Source organism: Ornithorhynchus anatinus, chromosome X1, assembly GCF_004115215.2.
Source record: "Ornithorhynchus anatinus isolate Pmale09 chromosome X1, mOrnAna1.pri.v4, whole genome shotgun sequence".
Lineage (NCBI taxonomy): Eukaryota > Metazoa > Chordata > Mammalia > Monotremata > Ornithorhynchidae > Ornithorhynchus > Ornithorhynchus anatinus.
Genome location: NC_041749.1, coordinates 108158734 through 108168247, shown reverse-complemented (window position 1 = coordinate 108168247; position 9514 = coordinate 108158734).

Sequence of the window (9514 nt, the reverse complement as noted above, 5' to 3'; positions counted from 1 at the left end):
CTCCCAGCCCCCGGTGATGAGAAAGGGGCTACCACTGCCCAGATTGGCGAGGCCCAGGACTATCCCTCTGGGCCTCCAGGGATGAATTTGGCCCAGGGCACACCCCTGGCAGCTTGAGAATGGGTAGCTCAGAGCCACCCCTCACCTCCGGGCTTGCAGTTCCTAACCCTGGCACCTCCGGGCTTGCTGTTCCTAATCCTGGCACCTCCGGGGCTGGCATTTCTGTTAGGGAAGTCAAAATAAAATCTATATTTTAGATGTGCCCCACATCTTACACCCATACAGAGCTAGGCTAGTAGACTGTTCTTTCCAAAATACTCGTTTCGACGGTATATGTGGCAGTATTATTGGCGTCGGTATTAACGATAATAATATCCCCGCACATTCAAAGTCGTGACACATTTCAAAGTTAATTTTCATTAATCACTTGAGTCCTGGAACCTCCTCTAGAGGAGGCCCTTTGCTGGCCCCCTCCCCCTCCTGCTTTTCCTCCTCCTCCTCTGTGGAAGACAAGTAGGAGGGTGGGAAAGAGGGTCACCGGTCCCTTCCCCACCCTACTGTCTCCCGCCGGCCGGCCCCATAAATCGGGGAGAACAGATTCCCGGGCCAAACGCCAGAACGCCGGAGCCTGGCCAGGGCTGGAGGGAGGTGGGAATCAATGAGACGTGGTATATCGGATCCTCCCGTTCGTCAGGAACAAAGATAGCTCCACCGTATCTCTCTCCTCTCTCTTCCTTGCCCTTTCCTCTCTCGTCTCTCTCCCCCCGGGGATCTTTCCAGGAAGATAAAGGAAATCATATATGAAAAATCCTTGGAGTTCTCCTGAAGGAAGGCATTGTGTCAAGCGAGGGCGGCAGTAGAAAGCGTTCTCCTCTTCCTTCTCTTTGTCCTGCTTTTCCTCTTCCATTTTGGGCAGGGGGAGGACCGTGCCTCAGAATCAGGAGGTCCGTGGGAAGCTACCGCCAGCCCCCTCCCCTCGAAATCCCGACACGGCCTGGGGTCCCCCGAATCTAAAATGGTGGGGGTACGACCAGCCCCGGTCCCAGCCCCTACCCAGGATGGACGGTGAGACTCTCGACCCAGTCTCCACCCAAAGCCACCTCTCCATTAGGTGGCACCGACAGATATCCCGATATTCAATTTCTGCCTCGTGGGGCCTAATTAAAAGACTTTTTTTTTTTAAGCCACGTATATCACTTTAGGCTTAAATATCATCATTAGTTTCTCACCACTGGTAGAACAGGTGTTTTATGACAGACTCACCCTGTGCCTATGGTAGCCACACAGTGACCATGACTCACGAGAGTACAAGCGGGAAAAACACCTCTGGAAAGGCATGGATTAATTGGATTTTGACCTTGAAGCTGAATGAGCAGTAAAGCAGGATTTGTAACACATGTTGTTATAACAGGTGTTACCAAAAAAATGAGGATCAGCGTCTCCTCGTAAAACCCTCGCTCTCTTCACAATTTCCATCTACTCCCAAATCAAATGACCCTCTTAGCATCTCACCATTAGCGGTTCTCTATTGTTTCAACAGATGGTGTTATAACAAATGTTGTTATAACAGGTGTTACCAAAGATTGAGGATTGGCTTTTCATCATTAGGTCCTCACTCTATCCCTACTTCTTTCCAATCTGAAATCCAATAACCCTCTTAGCATCTCATAATTAACACCTCATGGTCTCATCATTTGTAAAATAATAGAGAGGAAACACCTCTGGGGGAAAAAAAAGAGATAACTCATATATTGAAAATCCAACATTTGACAAGAACTGTAAAGATTTCAGATGGAAATGCAGGTTGAAAATTGTGGGGATTTATTGGGGGCATAAAAGACCCATTGCCCAAGTAGTCGCTGGCCACTCCCTGAGACCTCCGTATAATTAGAGGCCGGCGGCATCTTGGGGATGGACTGATATTCAGGAAGCTCATGTTTTCTTTTCCTGGCATCAAGGACATGCCTCTGCATGACTGCATAGCTCTAGGTGCTGCAAAAGGGGAAATGGTGCTAATTTATGTTCTATAAAATGGTAAAACGTAATCCTGGAAAAAAAATCCCCACAAACCTATCGGGTATACCTTGTGTGGAAATTCCTATGCCTGGAGGCAGTTGATCATGATTAAATCTCTCATCCAGAACAATAGATGAGGCCCAGTCGTGAGGTTTCGGGACACTGTTCTCGAAGCAGCAGCATGGCCTAGTGGGTAGAGCACAAGCCCGAGAGACAGAGGACCTGGGTTCTAATCCTGGCTCTGCCCCTTCTCTATGTGACCCTGGGCAAGTCACTTCTCTGTGCCTCAGTTGCCTCCTCTATAAAACGGGGATTACGACTTTGAGTCCCATGTGGGGCCTGGACTGTGTCCAACCTAACGAGCTTATATCTTCCCCAGCATTGTGCCTGAAAAACAGTAAGGGCTTATGAAATACCACAGAAAAAGTTATGTGGGAGCTCATATGTTTCATCCTTCATTTTCTTTAGCCTTTTCTGTGTTCATCAGGTTCGGTTACCAGCTGGCTAAGAGCCAGTCCTATAACTTGGTTCTCCTCTAATGCGGGGGTGTGATTCGTGCCAAATCCCTCATTAGTTGTTTTTTTAAAAAGCCTCATGTTATAGTATGCATGCCGTGACCAACTCCACGTACATATGTACAACTGTTTCTCCTGACACCGCATCATATCCTATCCAGAGAGACGCATATTGTTGGAAGAACCTTCCCTAGGGTTCTCTAACAGCCTTCTCCCCAAAACACACAGCGGAAAACATGCAGAGTGGAATAAACGAGTGTGGATGGTTTCTTCCATCGATGTTTGGCCCGGGATGGGTGTGAGAATACTCAATTCTGGGTTGCTCTCTGCTTGGATCAGTTATAACAACAAGAATAATAATAATAATTGCGGTATTTGTTGAATGCTTACTATATGCCAACCCCTGTTCTTAGCACTGGGGTAGGTACAAGGTAATCAGGTTCAACATAGGCCCTGTGTCACGTGGAGCTCACAGTCTCAATCCCCATTTTACAGATGAAGTAACTGAGGTACAGAGAAGTGAAGTGACTTGCCTAAGGTCACACAGCAGACATGTGGCAGAGCCAGCATTAGAACCCACAGGCACGGTCTTTCCACTAGACCATGCTGCTTCCCTAGTTTGGGAATTCACAATCCCCTGACCACGTCATCAGTGGGTTGACGTGTCCTTGCCACAATCAGTCGGATTTACTGAGCGCCTGTTGTGGGTAGAGCACTGTATTTAGTGTTCGGAAGAGTTCGATAGAATACAATCTGCTAGACTGTAAGCTCCTTGAGGATTACGGTACTATAATCGCTCTACTGTACTCTCCCAAGTGTTTAGTACAGCTCTGCACAGAGTAAGTGCTCAAAAAATATCCTCGATTGAATAGACAGGCTCCCTCCCCTCAAGGGGCTTCCAATCCAGTGGTGGGGAGGAGGCGGAGACCCTAAAATAATTTACATACTGGAGGAAGAAGGCAAAGGAACAGAGAAGCAGCATAGCTTCGGGAAAGAGCCCAGGCCTGGGAGTCAGAGGACCCGGGTCCTAATGCAGGCTCCGCCACTTGCCTGCTGCGTGACCTTGGGCAAGTCACGTCACTTCTCTGTGCCTCGGCTACCTCATCTGTAAAATGGGGATTAAGACTGTGAGCCCCATGTAGCTCATGGACGGTCCAACCTGATTACCTTGCATCTACCCCAGATCTACTAGTGTGCCTGGCACACGGTGAGCGCTTAACAAATACCATTTAAAAAATAACAACAGCATGTACTTGAGTAAGTGAACTCATTCGCTCCCAGGGCTTCAACTATCATCTCTATGCAGATGACACCCAAGTCTTCATCTCCTCCCCTGTGCTCTCTCCCTCCCTCCAGGCTCGTATCTCCTCCTGCCTTCAGGACATCTCCACCTGGATGTCTGCCTGCCACCAAAAACTCAACATGCCTAAGACTGAGAACCTTATCTTCCCTCCCATACCCCGTCCTCTCCCCGATTTTCCCATCACTGTGGACGACATTACCATCCTTCCCGTCTCCCAAGCCCGCAACCTCGGCGTCATCCTTGACTCCGCTCTCTCATTCACCCCACACATCCAATCCATCACCGAAACCTGCAGGTCTCACCTTCACGACACCGCTAAGATCCGCCCTTTCCTCTCCATCCAAACCGCTACCTTGTTGGTATAATCTCTCATCCTATCCCGACTGGATTACTACATCAGCATCCTTTCAGATCACCCAACCTCCTGTCTCTCCCCGCTTCAGTCTATACTTCACTCGGCTGCCCAGATTATCTTTCTACAGAAATGCTCTGGGCATGTCAACCTCCTCCTCAAAAATCTCCAGTGGTTGCCTATCACCCTTCGTATGAAGCAAAAACTCCTCATTACTGGATTCACAGCCCTCCATCACCTTGCCCGCTCCTACCTCACCTCCCTTGTCTCCTTCTACGGTCCAGCCCGCACACTCCGCTCCTCTGCCGCTAACCTCCTCACTGGGCCGCGTTCTCGCCTGTCCCGCCGTCGACCCCTGGCCCACGTCCAAACTCTGGCCTGGAAGGCCCTCCCTCCTCACATCCGCTAAACTAACTCTCTTCCCCCTTCAAAGCCCTACTGAGAGCTCACCTCCTCCAGGAGGCCTTCTCAGACTGAACCCCCCTTTTCCCCTGCTCCTCCTCCCCTCCCCATCGTCCCTACTCCCTCCCTCTGCTCTACCCCCTTCCCCTCTCCACAGCACTTGAGTATATTTGTACATATTTATTATCCTATTCATTTTATTAATGATGCGTATACATCTATAATTCTATTTATCTATTTCGATGCTACTGCTGCCTGTCCACTTGTTTTGTTGTCTGTCTCCCCCTTCTAGACCGTGAGCCCGTTGTCGGGTAGGGATTGTCTCTGGCTGTTGCCGAATTATACTTTCCGAGCACTTAGCACAGAACTCTGCACACAGTAAGCGCTCGAAAAGGATGATCGAATGAATTAATGGATGAGGAGATGTGCCTTCAGTAAGGCTCTGAAGGTGGGAAGAGCGATCGACTGTAGAACACGAAGAAGGAAGGCGATCCAGGTCAGAGGCAGAACGTGGGCAAGAAGTCAGCGGCGAGATAGACGAGATCGAGATGATCCGGAGTCACCTGTATCAAGGTGGCAGCTGAAGCGGTGGGAGCGGATGAATTCCCCAGGGGAGTGAGGGCAAAGTGCGAAGAGGATGCAGCATAGAGACTTGAGGGATCCCGGAGATTAGGGGGAAGCAGGCAAAGTAAGAGCTGCCAAAAGGGAACGGAAAGAAACGGCCGAAGAGGTCAGGGGAGACCCAAGAAGGAACGGGGTCAGTCCAATCGAGGCTAAACAGTGCTTCCAGGAACAGGGGCCTGGTCTGACAGTGCTGAAAACAGCTGAAAAGTCAGGGTGGATTAAAATAGGGTGGAGCCCATTAGATTTAGCAAGGATTGGAGAGGCTCAAGAAGGGAGTCAGAGGAGAGAAAATGGAGACGTCGGCTGTATCCGACCTGTCCGAGGAACGACAGAAAACGATCCCCGGAATGAAGCCTCTCCGAAAGCCATCTATTTTGCAAGATGACTTTTTTTTTTTCCAGCCTCTGAGCGAAGTGTCCCCCGAACTGGCCTACCAGTTGCTGGCACTACTGCTGCCGCCCAGACTTTCTATTTAGGGCCCAAACTGACTCCTTGTAATTGGCATGACTATCCTACCTAACGAAATAGATCTAGCCCCCATAGGCACCCACCATATGGAGCGTGAACTCGGATATCTAGAACCTTGACGCACGCGTTTTTGCGGCTTTCGTGCTTTCTTCGGTTATATCTGTTTTCCAGAGAAGGTGGAAGAGCAGGATGAGATGAAATCGGAGCACTTCTCAGGGTTCATTGAGGAAGCTGCTAATTCCCGTAGAAACGATCTAGAACACAAAGTCTAATTGGGGTGAGGGGGTGGAGAGGAGAAGGGGTTGGGACTTGTTTTCATTGATTTGAGCTGCAGGGTTGTGCCTCTGACCATGTGTAAGTGGTTCGTTTGTATAGTAGCGGGGCCATGCGAACGCTGCAATTAATTACTACGGGACCCTAAGGGGTCAACTGCTTGTTGTGAGTGTGGAGGTAGAAAAGACGGGGGCGGGTTTGAGAGCGGCAGGCAGGCAGCGTAGAGCTAACGAGGGGCAGAGTACCTTGATCTGAGGTCTCTTCAACCTCACTCAGGCGCTCCGGGGTCCCATTGGAGTACGGTGCTCTGCGCACAGTAAGCGTTCAATAAATATGATTGAATGAATGAATTGGAGCCCCGGGGTGATGGAGGCCGGGAGCCCTACCCAGACATCTTGGAATTTTTAATTAGGGGAGGGAGGGCTACCGGGGATCATTCATCAGATTGGCTTCCCAACCTCCAGGGGTTTGGCTTGGATGGAAGGCAGCTGGTGGGAAGGTAGGAGGAGTGGAAGAAAAATCCCCCCCTTTCATTTTTTTTTTTTAAAAAGAGACACTCAGTTAGAACCCCAAACCCAACTCAGCCATCTGCACCTGGCTTTAGGGGCAGGTCGTCTCCCCCGGGTGGGCCTGCAGAAGTAGGAGCCGTCCTCTTCGTACCCGACGTTCCCAGGGGCCAGAAGAGGCGAACCCGTCCTTTCCTTTAAAACGCCAACCAAACCATGCGCTCTGATCCCGAGGGCGGGCCGTCCGGCAGCTCCTGAAATAACTCCATTAACCTTGATAGATAGAGGCTGGGAATTTTGCTAATCCACCCAAATTGGCATTTTCCAACTCTTCTTTGCATTTTTAAGGAATTAAACGCGCTGCGGGTTTTCTAAATGAATTTTTTTTCTCCTGCTCGGGGAGACCGAGCCAGATATCTATATAGATAAAATCAATAGCTGGTAGAGAACTGACAGAAAATTAGCCTGGCTTAATAATCTTCATGCATGGCTTCTTAGCCCAGCCATATATCAAAAGGGAAAACAGATACATCGACTGGCTCCGCTTAGAATAGCAGCGATGACTTACTGCGGTTCCAAGACAGCCTGGGGCTGCATTGCTGACGGGAGAAACCGCACTGTTAGAGGTGAATCGACGTTGCTGAGGGCGCAATATAGTTCATGTCCTGCCCCCCCCCCCCCAAAAAAAAGGTGGGGGTATGGTAACTCTCTCTTCTGGGGTTAAGGGAGAGCAAGATAGCCTAGTGAGAATAGGGTGGCACAGTGGAAAGGGGCCAGGCCTGGAAGTTAGAAGACCTTGATTCTGATCCTGGCCCCGCCACTTATCCTGCTGTGTGAGCTCAGGCAAGTCACTTGACTTCTCTGTGTCTCCATTTCCTCAGCTGAAAAATGGGGATTCGACACCTGCTCTCCCTCCTACTGGGAGCCCCACGTGGGACGAGGATTAGGACCGATCTGCTCATCCTGTATCAACCCCAGAGCTTAGCACAGCGCTCGTCACGTAGAAAGCTCTGAACAAACATCACGGTTCTTATCACAGCTCAGTCTGGAAGAGTCTACTAAACATTCTTCTTGGTTCCAAATGCTCACCACCCTGGGATGGATTTCACTATTTAGGTCTCTTATTGCTGCGAGTTGCTGGAGGGCAGGGGTTCCACCTCCTTCTTCTGCCTGTTCTCCTGGCTTCTAGTACCAAGTTCTTCATCTAGTCAGTGCCCAGGGTATTTATGTGGACAAATATAGTTGGCTTTTGGACTGCAATAGACACCACTGATGATGAATCTACCTGGGCCTGTGTGGAAAGCTCAATGCAGGACCCTCAGTCCCGTCCACACTGTGGTCCTGTCCTGCTGTTTGCAGAATGTAGTACAGAGCTTTGCACCCAATACCGTGCTCTGCCTAATGACAATAATAATAATTACTATTATTATTTGTTAAGCGCTTACTATGTGCCAGGCACTGCACTAAGCACTGGGGTGGGCACAAGTAAATCGGGTTGGACACAGTCCCTGTCCCACATGGGGCTCACAGTCTTAATCCCCATTTTATAGATGAGGTAACTGAGGCTCAGAGGAGTGAAGTGACTTCCCCAAGGTCCCACAGCAGACAAGTGACAGAGCGGGGATTAGAACCCATGACCTTCCGACTCCCAGGCCAGCGCTCTGTCCACTACGCCATGCTGCTCCTCTAGAATAGAGGCAGTGTGGTCTAGTGTACAGCGTAAGAAAGCCGGAGTCAAGGGTCCCAGGTGTTCATACCAGCTCTGCGACTTTGGATGAATCTCTTAACTTCTCTGGGCCTTAGTTTCCTCATCTGTAAAATGGGGATGAAGACTGTGAGCCTCACGTGGGACAACCTGATGACCCTGTATCTACCCCAGCGCTTAGAACGGTGCTCGGCACATAGTAAGCGCTTAAATACCAACATTATTATTAAAAATGGAGATAATTTACCTGTTTCCCCCTCCCCCTTAGACTTTGGACCCCACGTGGTAGAGGGACTGTGTCAGATCTGATCATCTTGTATCCACCCGATCAATCGTACTCACTGAGCATTTACAGCATGCAAAGCACTGTTTTGGGAGAATACTACGTAACAGGTCGGCACACACGTTCCCTGCCCGCAGCGAGCTTACAGCCTAGCGGGGGACACAGACATGGATATAAATGATTAAGTTTACAGATATGTACATAAATGCTGTGGGACTGCGGGAGGAGTGAATCGAGGGTGCAAATCCAAATGGAAGAGTGACGCAGAAGGGAGTGGGAGAAGAGGAAATGAGGGTTTAGTCAGGGAAGGTCTCTTGGAGAATATGTGCTTTTAATAAAACTTTGAAAGTGGGAAGAGGCATCGTCTGTCAGATATGAAGAGGGAGGGCGTTCCAGGCCGAAGCAGGACGTGGGCAAGGGGTTGGTGGCGAAATAGAGGAGACCGAGAAACGGTGAGTAGGTTGGCATTAGAGGAGCGAAGTGTGCGGGCTGGGTTACAGCAGGAAATCAGCGAGGTGAGGTAGGAGGGACCAAGGTGATCGAGTGCCCTAAAGCCAACGGTGAGGAGTTTCTGTTTGACGAAGAGGTGGATGGACAACCACTGGAGATTCCCGACGAGTGGGGAAACACGGACTGAATGCTTTTGCAGAAAAATGATCTGGGCAGCAGAGTGAAATATGGACCGGAGTGGCATAGTAAGCACTTCATATATGCCATCATTAAAACGGGCACTCAGTACAGTGCTTTGTACGCAGTTAGCTCTCAGAAGCTATAAGTACAGTCTGCACATGTAGTAGATGCCCAGGGCAGCCTTCTGCGCACGGTAGATGCCAGTTAGAGTGTTCGGACCATGGTATAGGCCCCTGTTAGTGTTTTACGTACAGGAAAAGCCCAGCAGGATGCAGGGCACCTATTGGAGCTGGAGAGCCACAGTTTCACGGCAAACACAGCGTTTCTTCACCCAGAAGGTATAAGCAGATGGAACTCATTTAGGTTCAAGGTATAAGATACTCACCTCACCCCCACAGCAGTTCCGTGCATATCCTTAGACTTGCTTTTTTCTGGTA